The following is an 18,887-nucleotide window of genomic DNA, read 5'->3' as shown; positions in this document are numbered from 1 at the left end:
TACCCGAGATAAGATTTCCTTCAGAACCACAAATTCAGCTTAGGCTCCAAGACTTCAGAATTTCTCTGGTACCTGTGCCATGCAGAGCAAACAGCCGCGCCCTGAAATTTGGTAATTTTGGTGGTGTTAATGCTGGGGAGTGGAAATGGTTACATTTAATATAATATAGATTTCAATCAATCAATCAATCAATCGTATTTATTGAGCGCTTACTGTGTGCAGAGCACTGTACTAAGCACTTGGGAAGTACAAGTTAGCAACATATAGAGACAGTCCCTACCCAACAGTGGGCTCACAGTCTAAAAGGGGGAAACAGAGAACAAAACCAAACATACTAACAAAATAAAATCAATAGAATAGATATGTACAGGTAAAATGAATAAATAAATAAATACAGTAATAAATATGTACAAACATATATACATATATACAGGTGCTGTGGGGAAGGGAAGGAGGTAAGATGGGGGGATGGAGGAGGGGGCAAGGGGGAGAGGAAGGAAGGGGCTCAGTCTGGGAATTTCAGGGAGCCTAAAGCTCCTAGAAACACTTAGGCATAAAAGATGGAATCAGATCAACAAGAAAGCAGTTCCCTGAGCCCATAGCAACAGTGCAGAGTCAGCAAAAAATAAAAAAAAGAAGTGCGTTTCCTGATTTGATGATCCAGTCAAAACTGCCCATATACGTATGTGGGTGGGATAGAATTTTCCAAATGGAATTTAGCCCGGCCATCCCTAGAGGCAGAGAAGCTTTGCTGTCTCCTTTGGAATCATTAAAATAAATCAGGTTCTCTGTTATTAAGTCAGATAATCTATGGCTTGGTCTATCATTGACTGTAGTGGTATTACCACCCTGTCAAGGATTTCATCTAATGAGCAACAAAGAAGAGCGAAGGATTTGTAAACACAAACTCCATAGTTGGAGAGCCAGATCTATAAAGCTTTCTTGACGTCTGGGTTGACACTGACATTGGCATTCTTCCTGCGATGAAGCTTCCAAATTTTTTCTCTGAAAATCGTTCAGTCCATATTTCCCCACTTCTCAAAAAGTGACTGCCTGGCTACCTCCGAATCAAACAGAAACTCCTCACCATTAACTTTAAGGCATTCAATCAGCTCTCTCCCTCCTACCTAATCTCTCTGATTTCCTCGTACAACCGAACCCACACACTTCACTGCTCTTAGGGCAACCCACTATCTAATCCGTTCCGACACTGACCCCTTGACCACACTCTCCCCAGGGCCAGGAACTTCCTCTGCTTTCATAATTGATAGTTCGCCACTCTCCTCACCTTTAAAACCCTCCTAAAATTTACATCTCCGAGAGGTCTCCTCAGAATAAGCCATTATTTCCCCTACCTGCATTTCCCTCTGCATCAAAAATAAACCTGGATGTGTAGTCCCTCACAGTCCTTCTGTAAATATTCTTATACTCTACTATTAAGTGCTTAGTACAATGCCTTGCACACAGCAAGCATTCAATAAATATGACTGAATTGAATATTTCCCCTATACCTAACGTATTATTGCATTACGTCTGTCTCTCCCGTAATCAATCAATCAATCAATCATATTTATTGAGCGCTTACTGTGTGCAGAGCACTGTACTAAGCGCTTGGGAAGTACAAGTTGGCAACCTATAGAGATGGTCCCTACCCAACAGTGGGCTCACTGTCTAGAAGGGGAAGACAGAGAACAAAACAAAACATATTAACAAAATAAAATAAATAGAATAAATATGCACAAATAAAATAAATAAATAAATAGAGTAATAAATACATATATACATATATACAGGTGCTGTGGGGAGGGGAAGGAGGTAAGGTGGAGGGGGAGGAAGGGGAGAGGAAGGAGGGAGCTCAGTCTGGGAAGTTGTAAGCAGGGATCATGTAGACCAAATTTGTTGTATTTTACTTGCCCAAGTGCTTAGAACAGGGCTCTGCACACAGTAAGTGCTCAGTAAACACCATTGATTGGCTGATTAATGTATTTAAGTGCTGTGTGGCTGGGGTGAGCAAAAAGTTCTTAAATGGTACACAAGCACATGAACAGATGACACAGATGGGATTGAGGGGAGGGAAAATGAAGGCTTAGCCAGGGTAGGTGTCTTGAAAGGTGAAGAAATTCCAGGTCCAAGGAAGGGCATGGACAAGGAGTTTGTGGGAAAGAGAGCTGAGATTGAGGTCCGGAGAGTAGGTTGTGTTAATGGAGCAACTTGTGCAGGTGTCAATTATGCTTCTGCTGGGGCACAAAGCACACCACGCCCCGAGATAACTGCTTGAGATGTATACCCATTGATGAGCACAGCATAATGCCAATGCCATGCCATAGTAACCTTCTAACCTTCGCACTGTACCTCAGTCTAGTGTATCTCACTGCTGACATCTTCCCTGCATCCTACCTCTGTCCTGGAATGCCCTCCCTAATCATATCATATCATATCTATTCTATTTATTTTATTTTGTTAATATGTTTGGTTTTGCTCTCTGTCTCCGTCTTCTAGACTGTGAGCCCACTGTTGGGTAGAACCGTCTCTGTATGTTGCCAACGTGTACTTCCCAAGCGCTTAGTACAGTGCTCTGCACACAGTAAGCGCTCAAATATGATTGATTGATTGATTAGGCAGATAATACTCTCCCCCACTTCAAAGCCTTATTGAAGGCCCATCTCCTCCAAGAAGCCTTCCCTAAGTCCTCCTCTCTCTTCTCCCACTCCTTTCTGCGCCGCTTATACTTGCTCCCGTGGCTCAGTGGAAAGAACTCAGGCTTGGGAATCATAGGTCACGGGTTCTAATCCTGGCTCCACCACACGACGATGATGGCATTTATTAAGCGCTTACTATGTGCAAAGCACTGTTCTAAGCGTTGGGGAGATTACAAGGTGACCAGGTTGTCCCACGGGGGGCTCACAGTGACCCTGGGCAAGTCACTTAACTTCTCTGGGCCTCAGTTACCTCATCTGTAAAATGGGGATTAAGACCGTGAGCCCTGTGTGGGACAACCTGATCATGTTGTTGCCCCCGCAGTGCTTAGAACAGTGCTTTGCACATAGTAAGCGCTTAACAAATGCCATCATTATTATTATCCTCCTCCCCCCGCTACAGCTTGTCTTATGCCGTCGAGTCGTTTCCGATCCATAGTGAAGCCATGGACACATCTCTCCCAGAATGACCCACCTCCATCTGAAATCATTCTGGTGGATCCATAGACTTTTCTGGGTAAAAATCCAGATGTGGTTTACCACTGTCTCCTTCCGCACAGCAAATTTGATTTTCCGCCCTCGACTCTCTCCCGTGCCGCTGCTGTCCAGCATGGGTGAGTTTTGACCTGTAGCAGATTGCCTTCCACTCACTAGCCACTGGCCAAGCTATAAATGAAATGGGTAGGCCTCTGCTTGAATTTCCCTCCTGAAGTGGAGACTAGTAGAGTACTGGAAACTCTCCAGGTGCCATCCTGAGAGGAGAGTACTACAGCACATATGTATATACCTGTATCTATCTGTTATTTATGTATGCATGTATGTATGTGTGTATTTATTATTATAATAATGGCATTTATTAAGCGCTTACTATGTGCAAAGTACTGTTCTAAGTGCTGGGCACTGTTCTAAGCGCTATTTATATTAGTGTCTGTCCTCCCCCTCTAGACTGTGAGCTCATCATGAGTGGGGAATATGCCTGTTTGTTGTTAGTACAGTGCTCTGCACACAGTAAGCGCTCAATAAATACGATTGATTGATTGATTGATTATACTGTAGTTTCCCAGAGCTTTGCACACAGTAAGCACTTATAAGTATAATTGAATGAATGAATGAATAGTATCGTGACCCAGCAGGCGATTCATTCATTCATTCAATCATATTTTTTGAGTGCTTACTGTGTGCACAGCACTGTACTAAGCGCTTGGGAAGTACAAGTTGGCAACATATAGAGACGGTCTCTACCCAACAGTGGGCTCACAGTCTAGAAGCGATTGTCTTGATAAGCTGTTGCTGTCTTTGCCATTCACATTAACCAACGATTTTTCAGGATTCCTGCCTGTGTCCAGCTAGGATACAACCTCTGACCCACATTTGACTTTCAGCCTGAAGTGGGAAAACAGACATTTTGTTCCCATTCTACAGATGAGGAAACTAAGTCCCAGAGAAGTTAAGTAACTTGTCTGGGATCACCCAGCAGGCGAGTGGTAAAGCCCAGACCAGAAACACTTTTAAATAATTTGTTAGAGAAGCAGCATGGCCTAGTGGAAAGTTTACGGGCTTGGACATAAGAGGACCTGGGTTCTAAATCTGGCTTCATCGCTTCCCTGCTGTGTGGCCTGGGGCAAGTCGCTTAACTGAGCTGTGCATCATTTTCCGTAGCTGTAAAATGAGGGTTCTCCTCTCCCTTAGACTGTAAGCACAATGAGGGACAGAGACTGCATTCCACCTGATTAACTTTTATTTACCGCACTTATTTATTTATTTACCAAGCACTTATTTATTTAAGTGCTTAGTACAGTGCTCTGTACACAGTAAGCTCTCAATAAATACGATTGATGATTTACCGCAGGTCTTAGTACAGGGCTTGGAACAGAGTAAGCATTTAACAAATGCCATAATTTTCATTATCATCGTTTGTATGACCTTTGGCTTTACAGTACCTCCAGGTGGTTAGTTGCCAGGTAATCATTCGGCAAAAAATTCCTCTTAAGGCTTGCATGGGCTGTGCCGAAGGTTGCTACCCACCAAATAGGCCAAGAATCTCCCTGATCAAAGCCTCTGGAGTTTTGATTGTCACCTTGAGGTCCAAAGCCTTCCCCACTCTCAATGGAATGGTTTCCAACAAATGCACCCTAAGATTGCTTGGTAAATTGCCACCACCATCCTGGGGCTGGAAGCTGCAGCACCCGGGGTACATTCCCAGGAATCATTCCCGATTCCACCGTCCGATCCTGCTCCAAAATGGAGCTAGAGGGGATGTTTTTGTTTCAGAATCTCAGCCCCTGACTAGGAAGAGTGATTCCTAGTACACCCACACACATACACACTGAAAAAGCAGCATACCCTAGCAGATAGAGTACATGCTACGGAGTCAGAAGGACCTGGGTTCTAATCCTCCCTCTGCCATTTGTCTGCTGTTGGCAAGTCACTTAAGGGTGCCAAGTTCAGTACGTGTGGTGACGAGGCAGAAGAGCACCTAAGATAATAATCAAAAAACATTTGTTAAGCATATACTATGAGACAAGCACTGTGCTAAGCACTGAGTTAGATCAAAGATAATCAGATTGGACACTGTCCCTGTCATCACTTGGTGTTCACAGTCTGTTGAGGGAGGGAGAACAGGTATTAAAGCAGCGTGGCTTAGTGGAAAGAGCCCGGGCTTTGGAGTCAGAGGTCATGGGTTCAAATCCCAGCTCCTCCAATTGTCAGCTGTGTGACCGGGCTTTGGAGTCAGAGGTCATGGGTTCAAATCCCAGCCCCGCCAATTGTCAGCTGTGTGACTTTGGGCAGGTCACTTAACTTCTCTGTGCCTCAGTTCCCTCATCTGTAAAATGGGGCTTAAGACTGTGAGCCCCACGTGGTGGGACAACCTGATCACCTTGTATCCCCCCAGCGCTTAGAACTGTGCTTTGCACATAGTAAGTGCTTAACAAATACCATTATTATTATTATTATTGTTATTAAATTTCCATTTTTCAGATGGGAAGATTAAGGCACAGAAAGATTAAGTGACTTCCCCCAAATCACCCAGCATCAAGAGAAATGTAATTAAATGCTATATGTGGTAGGATGTGGAGCTAAGCTAATTGGAGGGAGGGATTCAGGGTGGGGGGGTAGAGTAAGGGAGCCAGGTAGACGGGGGAAGAATGTTGGTCATCATGGAGCTGAGAGGATGGGAACCACGTTCCATGCTTTTGTATATGAGTCTGTTTGGGTGCTATATTGGGTGAAGGTTAGGATACCCTGGGGAATTGGGGTCCAAAGATAGGACTCCAGGAGAGGAAGACTCCTGCTACTAAAGATGGGGAAGGATGCTGAGAGGCTTTGCATCTAGAGTCCTTTGAGAGGGTGAGACACAAACCTGGGTCACCTTGAGAGATGAGCTAATAATAAAGATGATGATATTTGCCAAGTGCTTGTTATGTGAGAGGCATTGTACTAAGCACTGGGGCGGTATAAGCTAATCGGGTTGAACACAGTCCCTGTCCCATGTGGAGATCACTGTCTCAATCTCCATTTTACAGATGAGGTAACTGAGGCACAGAGAAGTGAAGTGCCTTGCCCAAGGTCACACAGCAGACAAGTGGAGGGGCTGGGATTAGAACCCATGACCTTCTGACTCCAGGCCCGTGCTCTATCCACAATGCTATGATGCTTCTTTAATCTGTAAAGTAGAACGTTAGCTGACTGTGGGCAGGGAATGTATCTGTTCATTGTTATATTGGACTCTCCCACTCTCTTAGTACAGTGCTCTGCACAGAATAAGCACTTAATAAATACAATTAAATGACTGAATGAATGACCAGAGGATTTGGGGTTTTGTACTTACAAGGCTGTAAAACACTTAAATAGCAGTGGACATAATAATAAAATAGGAATTTAAAGAAAAAAATTGTATCCGTTCTGGCGGTATCACTGAACCAGCTAGAATCCCCAACCTATTAATTCCCACTGAGACGGTAGTTAATGTGATGTAATTTTCCCAAAACACAAGATTCTGAAAAACCTAGCATAAACCCTGGGTTCGAATCCTACTTTGCCAGTTACCTGATGTGTGACCCTGGACAAGTCATTTGAATTCTCTTTGCCTCAGTTTCCTAATTGTAAAATGGAAATTAAATAACTGTTCTCTTTCCCCAGTAGACTGTGAGTCCCATGTGCATCAGGGACTGCTTCTGTTCTGATTATCCTGTATCTATCCCCATGTTTAGTACAGTGCTTGGCACATTAAGTGCTTAATTAAGACCATTCTTTTAACAAAACTACCGCTTTTCATAGTCCAAATGGCGGTGCATGGTAGGACGTGGTCTCTGATTCTGTTTTGATTTCAGTCACTCTGGGAAAATCCCGCTGCTCATGTTATTTGCCAGAGATACTGAGAGAAGCGGGGGAGAGGCTCTGACTCTAATGAGGAAATTAAGAGAGCAATGATATCTTAATGCTCTAAACTTACATAATTTTGTTTAATGTGGTTTTCTTCAAAATTTCAACATGAACACTGAAAAAAAGGAAACATTACAGAGCCATTATACTTCTGTTGAGCATTTGAGGGTAAAACTGTGACCCACAAATTTTAACATTTTCTAACTTGTAATGCATCTGGTGTTTGAAAACACCAGATGCCCCTTGGAGCAAGAGCAAAAACATAGAAAATATTATCTTATTAATAAAAGAATGCAACTGCACTTTGGCTAAGGGCTTACATTACTACAGAAGGAATTCCATCTGTCTTGGAAAATATTTCAGGGGTAGTTACGGAATCTCCCAAAGTCCTGCAAGGGTGCACTGTTAAAGCTCTTTGACTTACAAATGATCCAGAAAGGTAAATAAAAATCACAACCAGAAGTATTGCTCAACATCTTCAGTGGCCAGTAATGACATCCAAAATTTATTAGATTATCAGGTCATGGGTTCTAATCCCAGCTCTTCTACTTGTCTGCTGCATGACCTTGGACAAGTCACTTTACTTCTCTTTGTCTTAGTCATATGTAAAATGGGGATTGAGACTGTGAGCTCCATATGGGACAGGGATTTGTCCAACATGATTATGTTGTATCTACCCCAGAACTTAAAACAGTGTTTGGCACATAGTAACTGCTTAAAAAATACCATTATTTTTATTATTATTTGAATGCTATCAGCCCCCAAGATTCCATATTCATTCTACTTCTCCACTGCCCTTCTCCATCGTACCTTCAAGGATCCACTAATCAATGGCATTTTTTGAGCCTCTACTGTGTGCAGAGCATTTGTACTAAGCATGTAGCATGTAGTAAGCGCTCAATAAATATGATTGAATGAATGAATGTAGGAGAAGCAACTGAGTCAGAAGACATGATCCATACCCTCAAGGAGATTATAATCTAACAGGGGATGGCAAAGCGGGGAGAGGCAGGGGTTCAGATATTAAAATAGTTCAGATATTAAAATACATTCCTAGTAGGATGAAGTAATGAAGTAGAGAAGCAGCGTGGCTCAATGGAAAGAGCCCGGACTTTGGAGTCAGAGGTCATGGGTTCAAATCCCGGCTCCACCAGTTGTCAGCTGTGTGACTTTGAGCAAATCACTTCACTTCTCTGTGCCTCAGTTACCTCATCTGTAAAATGGGGATGAAGACTGTGTGCCCCCTGGGGGACAACCTGATCACCTTGTAACCTCCCCAGCATTTAGAATAGTGTTTTGCACATAGTAAGTGTTTAATAAATGCCATTATTATTATAGAGAGCGATGCATCCAAGGGATTACATAGGGTATTTGGTGACTAGGAAGGGTCGAAGTGGTAGTTTTTAGGGGTAGGTATGTAAAATGGGGATTTGAGATGTGCTTTCAGAAGGTCTTTGAACATAGGGAGAGCAGCGATCTACTGGCTGTGAAGAGGATGGTTATTACTGGGATTTGGAATTTCACCTCAGATATCCCGAGTTTTTTTCCACCTACACATCAGTTATCCTTATCCAGAAGCTCAACTCTGGAAAAATCATGTTTGAATCCCATACCAGAAACCTAGCCACAAATCTTAAAGCCTCCCTCGCAGCTAAGATAGCCATGACCTTACTCAGAAGGGATAGTAGCCACGATCAAACAAAAGCAAAGCCATGATCTTGGACAGCTTCATTCAGTGTTGAAGCAGAGCTGGAACGGAGGTATTTGAAACCACACATGGAAATACGATCTGACCCCTCTAAAATGCCTGTTTGGTCTCCCAGCATGGTTTTGAAAATCAATAACCAAACGGTCTACTATGTTAGCTTCGCTCACCCTCTCACAGAGAAGAAACTACCAGGCGAATGTTGTCTTCATCTTCTTCTGTGGGTCCAGATTCAGCATGGTCATGGAAGAGGATGAGTTTGAGAGACCCCATAGTATCCACTGGGGTCTTCAGGGGACCAGGATTCCATTGGCGCATCCCCGTCCAAAATGGTAGACACTTTCTGACCCCACCCTAGAGGCAGAGTCTCTCCAGGAATGATTTGAACACTGCCAGTATGTCGGATGTTTTCCTGTAATGGAGGAATGGTTCCCAGAACCATCATTTCCATTTCCATCAGGGGTGTCATGTGTTTATATGGTCCATTTAGTAGAAAGCCTTTGCATTATCTCATCAGGGGCGCATCACTAAATCTTAATTAAAGGAAAATAGACTTCCTTAGCTCTGTTGAAAAGACCCTGGGAGATGAGAGGAGCATACACATAGGCACTTTCTGAAATCATATTTGAGAATATTCTGTGACTTCTCTTTTCCCGTGAAAGGGCAAAGAATTAATTTCATCAGCAAAAGCCGGTCATATTTAGACAGAAGCAAAGCATTGTCTCAGCTGAAAATGAGAATCTAGGTAAATAAACAAGGACCTTTTCCCATATCAGAAGGTCAAAGAGCACTAATGTAAGCTGTTCTTCCTAATGCAAAGCTTGGACTAAATTGCTTGTAGCTCTACACTGATATTTAATTCATGTGGCTGCATTTTTTACCAAAAAATACATATTAAAATAAAATATTCAGCATGTTTACATCCTTAAGCAGTACACATCTACTTCATCTCCGGGTCGTAGGAACACAGTCAGACTCCTGCTAGCATTCTTGATAAATAATGATCTGTTGCTTTAGTAAACTACTCAAAATATCTAAGATTTTAAATGGTTTTTATATTTTTCTTCTTAATACACTGACCTTAGTTGCTGATTATAATAGATAAAACCAAAATAAAATGGGCTGATAAGCTCTGAGCAGCAATAACCCACACACGAGTAAATTGCTAGAAAATTGCAGCTCTTTTTTTATGGAGAGCTTTGGCAAATCCACACTTAGAACAGTCTGCAGGAGAAAATAAGGAGAGATTTTTGACTGCTGGCAGTTGGAGGTGCATAGGACTGTTATTATTTTGAACAATTTTCCTGTAGCACAGGAATCTTTCTTCCAAGAGCGTTATCTCTGTGCCCTATCCCTAGATCTCATTGGATTGTCTACGATGGTGATTTTGTTCCCTCCTATCTACAGAAACCTTCCTATCCACAGACCATCAGTCTGGTTAGTTACTGTTTAAAAGACAGTGGGGATAAATTGGATTAAAAAGGATTTTCCAACACACGATTAACCAATTAAGCAAGGTGGTAATAAAAAGGCACACCTGTGTTAGATTATTTTACATCCAGGTGAACTAACATGTTTGATCACCATTCACCAACCCCAAATGCATTTTAAAAGAAAAAAATTTAAAAAAAATGGAACAATTAGCTTAAAAAGGATAGGCCTCTTCTAGGCAGTCTTGACCAAACAGCTAATCTCAGTTTCTCTCTCTCATCATTTCCTGAGCTGTAGAGACATAACGTCAGCTTGGAGAACAGAGTGGGCTCTGTGGGCTTGATTTCTCTACAAGAATTAATACTCTTCAGTGGAAACGAGGCTGCATTATTCCCTTCTAAAGCATCAGGATGGTGGTCACTGCTTCCAGCATGAGCAATTAAATCAGTCAATCATATTTATTGAGCACTTACTATGCGCAGAGCACTGCACAAAACACTTCGGAGAGCACAATATAAAAGAATTAGCAGAAATGTTCCCTGCCCATCGTGTTTATGATATACAGTGGGAGAGAGACATTAATATGAATAAAGCAATTAGGTCCAAAGTAATCAGAATTCTCATTGATCCAAATACTCTTCTCACCTGGGATTTTGTTTTCCTTCCTTGTCTGCCCTGTAATTGATGGTGATGCCAACCCTGTAGGGATTCTCTCTGTCTGTTTCATGCTATGTCATGGTTTAAAATTTCAGCTCAGTCAGAGGTACTTGGCCATATTGCATATGAAAAGCACTTTAGATCTCTGTTATTGATACAAAATTGCAACTGCATATGAAAAGCACTTTAGATCTCTGTTATTGATATAAAATTGCAACTGATGTTAACCTAAATAGGAATGACTGGCCTGCATTCATGTGGAGACTAGACCCCCTAAAGATTGCACCATGATTAAGAAGTACTAGTAATCAAGGAGGTTTGCACATTTCACCTTGGGATTCATTGCTTAATTGCATGCTTAGAAATAATGCAAAACCAACAAAAATATGGGGGGAGAGTATAATCTCTAAAAGGGAAAGGAATGTGGTTCATAATGCTGGAAATTTTATGAACCCTATGCACTCGAGGGTACTACTGCAATGGAAACATTATAGCAATGATAATATCTTGCCATTAGGGGACTTCTTGAAGGGAAAAATTGCAAGAAGCTCCTTTCCAGGAAGGAGCTGTGAAACCTGGGATTTATAGCTTCACACAAGTTGTGATGTTAATGGGGGTTTTCATTTCTAAATCTCCTCCTAAACAGCCTCCGCAGCCACTGTAGAAGCCACCCTACTCCCATCAGTCTCTGTTGGGTCCTAAAGCCCTCTACACTCCTTGTTCTATGGCAGATTTTAGGGCATCCTACTCACTGCCCCCCAAGTCCCTACATCTTGATGAAGAAGCAACCTGGAGAGTAGTGGTTAGAGCACGGACCTGGGTTCTTACTCAGCCTCCGCCACTAGTCTGCTGTGTGACCTTGGGGAAGTCACTTCACTACTCTGTGCCTCAGTTACCTCATCTGTAAGACTGCGAGCCCCACAAGGGACAACCCAATTACCTTGCATCTAACCTAGCGCTTAGAACAGTGCTTGGTGCATAGTATGTTCTAAACAAGTATCATTATTATCAACATCTTTAAGGCAAGGGATCATGTGTCCTTTTTAAAAAAAAAATCTTTCCTAAGATTTTAGTACAGTACCAACACTACCCAGTAAAAGCTCGATAAACACCATCACTACTGCTCCTCTCTAGGGAGGGGAGACACTTCTTAAACACTTACACAAGATTTCTTTCATCAAATGAGATCCAAGTGAAGATCTCAAAGATGGCACTGCCATCTGTCTCTTTGGCCCATATCCCTGGAGATTGCTGCTCCTTTTTTTGCCTGCAGTTAAGATAACAATAAAGGAGGCACATCTATCAAATAGCACTAGAGTTCAGTTTGCAGATCTATTAATTGAATAGGAAAGTTCCACTTTTGACTTGTCTTAAATGCAATCTGATTTATCTGTTTACTGCAAGAACAGTAGCCACACACCCCAGCTATTCCTCTTTGTGATGATGAATAATGTGAGTTTATTTATCTACGGCATTTGTAGCCCATAATCTTGTCAACTAAAAGGATGCGAGAGCTGTTTCCAAAACACACATACTGCCTTTGCCAAAGAACTATCTTACCATTATCACAGCAGTATATTTTTATTAGAAAATTACAGAAGAAATATGGGATCCAAAAGTATCACACTAAAGTAACTGTCTTCATAGGATGAAACAAATTCCATAAGTTATAGGTAACTGCATTTTCCATCAGATATGAAGAAAAATACCCCCAAGTAGCACTACCTTCTTTTATTTATTGTGTTTCTTTCATATCTTTTCGATGTCTCTGTTCGTTTCATTGCTGTCAAATTCCCAGAAAAGTACAGTTGTTTAAGAAAAGCACTAGCAGCCAACAGATGATGAGTAGCACAGATATCTCTCTGTCTCCATGAGAAGATTCCTGCTTTATGCTTCAGTTTCTTCATCGGGAAGGTTATAATTGCTCTATTGGTGGTTGCCCATCCACTTCCTCATCAAACAAGAATTCCTCACTAATGGCTTTAAAGCACTCAGTCACCTAGCCCCCTCCTATCTCGCCTCGCTACTCCCCTACTCCAACCCAGCCCAAATACTTGGCTCTTCTGTACCTCCATCTCATCTATCTCTCCGCTGACCTCTCACCCGCATCCTGCCTCTGGCCTGGAAGCCCCTCCCTCCTCAAATCCAAAGGATAATTACTCTCCCCGCTTCCAAGCCTTATTGATGGCACATCTCCTCCAAGAGGTCTTCCCTGACAAAGCCCTTCTTTCCCCTTCTTCCTCTCACTTCTGCGTCGCAAAGACTTACTCTCTTCATTCATCCCCCCCTCCCAGCCCCACAGAACTTATGTACAGATCTGCAATTCATTTATTCATGTTAATGTCTGCCTCCCCTCTAGACTATAGGCCTGTTGTGTGCAGGGAATGTGTCTCCTAAGGGTTTGGTACGGTGCTCTGCATACAGAAAACGCTCAATAAATATGTTTGACTGACTAACTGACTCTACTGAGTAAGAGAGAATGAAAAGGGAGAAGCAGGGGACACTAATGTTATATCAGCAGGTTGGGCAGGATTGAAAATTACTGCTGGCTTCAGATTGCATGGCTGGTAAGGGGAACTAGTTCTGAAAATCTCTAGATGTCCAAAATGAATGTAAAATCTGCACTTGGGTCAATGGTGCGACAATGTACGGTTCTAATAGGAAAGTCACCCAAGGAAATGAATCCATCTAGGAAAGCAACAAGTCCTAGTGGAAAGAACTTGGGGCCTGGGATGACCTGGGTTCTAATCCCTGCTCTGCTGCCTTATTACAGTGCTCTGCACACAGTAAGCACTCAGTAAATACGATTGAATGAATGAATGAACAGATGGGACAAGTCACTTAATTTCTCTGTTTCCTCAACTGTAAAATGGGCATTCAATACTTGTTCTCTCTCCCTCTGTGTCCTGTGTGGGACAGGGGACTGTATCCAACTTGATTAACTTGTATCTAACCCAGTGATTAAAACAGTGCTTGACAGTCAATCAATCAGTGGTATTTACTGAGCACTTACTATGTGTCGAACACTGTATTTAGCGTTTGGGAGAGTGCTGGGGTAGCAGTGTTGTCTAGTGGAAAGAGCACGGGCTTAGGAGTCAGAGGATGTGGGTTCTAATCTTGGCATTGTCATATGTCTACTGTGTGACCGTGGGCAAGTCACTTCACTTCTCTGTATCTCAGTTGCCTCATCTGTAAAATGGGGATTAAGAGTGTGAATCCCCATTTGGGACAGGGACTGTGTCCAACCTGATGACCTTGTATCTACCCCAGTACTTAGAAAAATGCTTGGCACATAGTAAGCGCGTAACAAATATTATTATCATTATTATACGGAGAAACAGTGTGGCTTGGTGGATAAAGCACAGGCCTGGAGTCAGAAGGACCTGATTCTAATCCCGGCTCCATCAGGTGTCTGCTGTATGACCTTGGGCAAGTCACTTGACTGACTTTGTGGGGCAGCCTGAGGAGCTTGCTGAACTTTGCTTACCATTTGAAATTTGTTCAACATTTGCACAGCCCTGGTCGATTGATGGTGTAAAATGCTTTGTAAGGTCAATTAAAGCTGAACACAGATCTTGCTGCTGTGCCTGCTCTTTTTCTGAATCTGTGGTGATACAGAGATCATATCAGCTATGATAAGATCTGGTCTAAGGCCCTAAGGCCATTCAGCTAGGGTGCAATCTCTCTGCTCTTCTAAATTCTCTCTGGAAGGAGCAAAATCCATCTAGAATCTTATGATAGTTTGAAAGCAGGGAGGTTTCCTTTTCTTTTCCATGGATCACGCCTCCCCACCCGACCCACCACTCATAATAATAATAATTGTGGTTTTTGTTAAGTGCTTTCTATTCTAGGTACTGTACTAAGCACTGGGGTGGATACAAGAAAGTGGGGCTGTCCCACGTGGGGCTCACAGTCTCAATCCCCATTTTACAGATGAGGTAACTGAGGCACAGAGAAGTGACGTGACGTTCCCGGGGTTACCATCCAACAAGGGGCAGATTCGGGGTTAGAAACCATTTCATTCTGAGTTCCAGGCCCAAGCTCTATCCACTACACAAGGCCATTTCATCTGTTGAAGGGGCTCAATTCCCCCAGAAATAGAAGACATTCCTCTAGGAGTTGGTCCATTTTTAAACCATCCCCTCAGAGTTGCCTACAAAAATCCTTACCGATTTTAGCTAGCCAAAAATCTCTTAAAAAATTTGATTATACAAAATTCTGAGGTCCAATTGATGGAAATGGGCTATACCAAATGAAATAGATCCACTTTGTTCCAATCACTAAGACATGATACTATTTTTGGTTTCCAGGTGGCAGGTTGTCAGATTGATTAGAATGTAAAGATAGATGAAAAATAGAGTCAAACAAAAACCCTTCCAGGAAGGATTGTTTTCTTGACTATTTATAAGTAACATGTTCAAATTCATCCACCAGTGATTTACTGGCTATTTTGAGTCGATGGCATTATGATATTAGATAATCGCAGTACAAATTAGGTGAGCTTAAAACATGAAGTATATTCTACATGAAAACCACTAAATGACAAGATGCTCAGAAATCCAGCAGTAAAGGGACATGGAAAATATAAAATAAGCCATTACAATGGCACTTTTTTTATGTACAAAGTCTCTGATGGCTGTAATTCATGAGCACATGAAAATTCTTTGAACAAATCTACCAGCTCCTGAGCCAGGTGAATTTAAAAGTGGAATGGAGATAAAACTGCCAAAAAAGTGGACAGGAGTTATGGGCAAGTGCATTTAATTTGATTGTTTTTCCATTTTCTAATCCATATGCCATTTTGTACATTACGTAAAATGAGGAAAGTATTTGCCCATCTCCATATACGATCTACCCATCATTTGGTAATTTATGTAAATTTAAACAGCAATGAGTAATAAAATTTCTACTTAGAATAATCCAAGAAATAACAAAACCTCAGCATGTGCCTTTCTTAACTTCTTAATCTCCAAGTATTTGCCTTGCAAATAGGAAGGCACAAATAGAAAGTGACTACTTGAAGCTTTGGAAATAAATGAATTCATTATTGCATTACATATGTGGGTGATTTTTCTGCCAAGGCCCTACTATGATGCAGAACTGGAACCTCCTCAAACTGGAATATGAAACAGTCCATTGAAAATGTCCTGCTGCAATTTATATATAAAAAAATCAATGAAAACTCAAATTGTTTCATAAAACATCGTAAGACCAGAAACATGTCAGACCGTGGGCTGACTCTGACTTTCCTTTAGTTTTTACTTTCCTCCAATGAATGTTGCATGAACGCTGTCATTTAACATTAGACTACAAATGTATCTCACGATACAAACCGGATATCTTCCTGGAAAATGTGGTTGCATTGTGAATGATTATGTCATGAGGTAGACACAACCTAAAACGTGCATATTATTTATTACCATCCATTTCAGAATCTCTGCAAAAACATGACATTCTTTTGCATGCTATATATTGCAATCATAAGCTTCAATAATAATAATAATAATAACAGCATTTGTTAAGTGCTTACTATGTGTGAGGCACTGTACTTAGTGCTAGGTGGATACAAGAAAATTGGGTTGGACTTAGTCACTGTTCCACAAGGTGCTCACAGTCTCAATCCCCATTTTACAGATGAGGTAACAGAGAAGTGAAATGACTTTCCCAAGATCACCCAGCAGACAAGAGAGGGAGCCAGAATTAGAACCCATGACCTTCTGATTTGCAAGCCTGTGTCCACTCAGTATGCCTTGCTGCTTCACTACACTGTTGTTTAATCAAGATGCAATTTCATATTATTAAAAAGGAGTTGTAATTATGCATCTTTGCAGGAGGGCTGCCCAAGGAGAAGCTCATTCCACTGTGATAGTGGATTTTCAAGTTTAGTGACAAATGTGTCCAATTTAGGTTGAACAGTAGCCTTCTTATCGCCTTCCAGCTCTTTGCCATAGACTGACTCCTTCCTACTACCCATTTGCACCTTTGATCTCCTCTTCTGTCATATTTAGAATTTCATCTCCTTTATTGAAAAGCGATGCAGGACTTTTTAACTGCAAGACTTTAGCCGACGGTGGAGAAACCATAACTTATCCCCGGTCTCTGCATCTTGCAATGATACACTGGATTGTCAAAGGTCAATGAGGTCCTCATTAGATAATGAGTTCCCTGAATGAGATGCCATTAATGTATTGACATCCGCATCATCTGCTTCTAAATTAAGTTGCCTCTCCAATTCAGTAACTTCTGAGGATCAGTATGACCCAGTGTCAGCTTGGGCGTCAGGAGGTCTGAGTTCTAATTTAAACTCAGCCACTTGGCTGTTGTGTGAGCTTGGGTGAGTCACCCAACTTCCCTGTGCCTCTGTTTCCTCATCTGTGAAATGAGGGTTGAATATCTTCGGGAGAAGCAGCACTGCCTGGCGGATAGAGCACAGGCCTGGGAGCCAGAAGGACCTGGATTCTAATTCCGGCTCTATCACTTGTCGTCTGTGTGACTTTGGGAAAGTCACTTCACTTCTCTGTGCCTCAGTTACTTCATCTGTAAAATGGGAGTTAAGACTGTGAGGCCCAAGTTGGACATGGACTCTGTCCAACCTGATTATTTTGCATCTAGCCCAGTGCTTAGAAGAATTCCTGGCCCAAAGTAAGCATTTAACAAATACCATAAGAAAAAAAAATACTGGTTCTCCCTCTCTTTAGCTAATGAACCCTGGGTGGAACAGGGATTGTATCTCCTCCGTTTCTTTCGTGTCTAAAATTTTGGACATAGTAAACACTAATGAATACAATTATTATAATAGTTAAAATTGTTATTATTATTATTTCCTCAGGGATCTCTTCAACACCGTAAGAATATGACTCAAATGTGGACAGGACTTTGTCCAAGACTGAATATCTGTTTATTGCTTAATCTCAGTCTGGAGAAGAGGAGGTAGGTAGGAGTTTCTATTCCAGTAGTAATCAGCCAGAACATCGGAACAAGGAAAGCATACGTGGGGTGGAGGTAAGGTGTAAGCTCATTAATGGGTGGGTTCAAATCCCGCCTCCTCCAATTGTCAGCTGTGTGACTTTGGGCAAGTCACTTAACTTCTCTGTGCCTCAGATACCTCATCTGTAAAATGGGGATGAAGACTGAACCCCACATGGGACAACCTGATCACTTTGTATCCTCTCCAGTGCTTAGAACAGTGCTTTCCACATAGTAAGTGCTTAACAAATGCCATCACTGTTATTTATTAGTGCACTCTCCCAAGTGCTTAGTACAGTGCTCTGCACACAGTAAATATTCAATAAATACCATTGATTGATTGAATCGTTAAGTGGTACTGTACTTGCTTTGCTGTCTCTATCAACAAGAGACGCAGCGTGGCTCAGTGGAAAGAGCATGGGCTTCAGAGAAAGAGGTCATGGGTTCAAATCCCGGCTCTGCCAATTGTCTGCTGTGTGACTTTGGGCAAGTCACTTAACTTCTCTGTGCCTCAGTTATCTCATCTGTAAAATAAGGATGAAGACTGTAAGCCCCCCATGGGACAACCTGATCACCTTGTAACCTCCCCAGCACTTAGAACAGTGCTTTGAGCATAGTAAGTGCTTAATAAATGCCATTATCATAAAGTTGTTTTTTTAGACAAAGTACAGTACACTTGCTAAGATCACTCTGCTTTAGGAAACAAGATTCAGGGCAAGCGGAATAGAGGCCAATAGAAGAGCATCTCCTTCAGGAGGCATGCCATGATTAAGCTCCAACGTCCCAATCGATGTTCATCCAATAGGCTCCCTTAGCACTTACACTTATAACCGCAAGCTCTTAATTCCCATTCTTGAGGTAGTATATTCACTTGCTAGTATTTATGCAACCATTCATCTTTCCATTCTTTTGAAAACAACTGCTATGTTATTTTGTGAATGGCTCATTTCTGTTGAGAAAGTGTTGTCCAATGGTTAGAGCATGTGCCTGGGATCAGAGGCCCTGGGTGACTCTTTTGTATGTAGTACTTGGGACATAGCAAACACTTA

General features: G+C 41.9%; 1 non-coding gene across 1 annotated transcript; it reads right to left on the bottom strand.

Annotated features, from left to right (window-relative positions):
• Positions 1-3,320: 3,320 nt before the first annotated feature.
• LOC119932637 lies at positions 3,321-3,458 on the bottom strand. The gene has a single exon (XR_005452381.1). It is a non-coding gene; the product is annotated as a small nucleolar RNA SNORA7 (small nucleolar RNA).
• Positions 3,459-18,887: the final 15,429 nt, after the last annotated feature.

This window comes from Tachyglossus aculeatus, chromosome 9, assembly GCF_015852505.1.
Source record: "Tachyglossus aculeatus isolate mTacAcu1 chromosome 9, mTacAcu1.pri, whole genome shotgun sequence".
NCBI classification, from domain to species: domain Eukaryota; kingdom Metazoa; phylum Chordata; class Mammalia; order Monotremata; family Tachyglossidae; genus Tachyglossus; species Tachyglossus aculeatus.
This window is presented reverse-complemented; position numbering and strand designations above follow the sequence as displayed.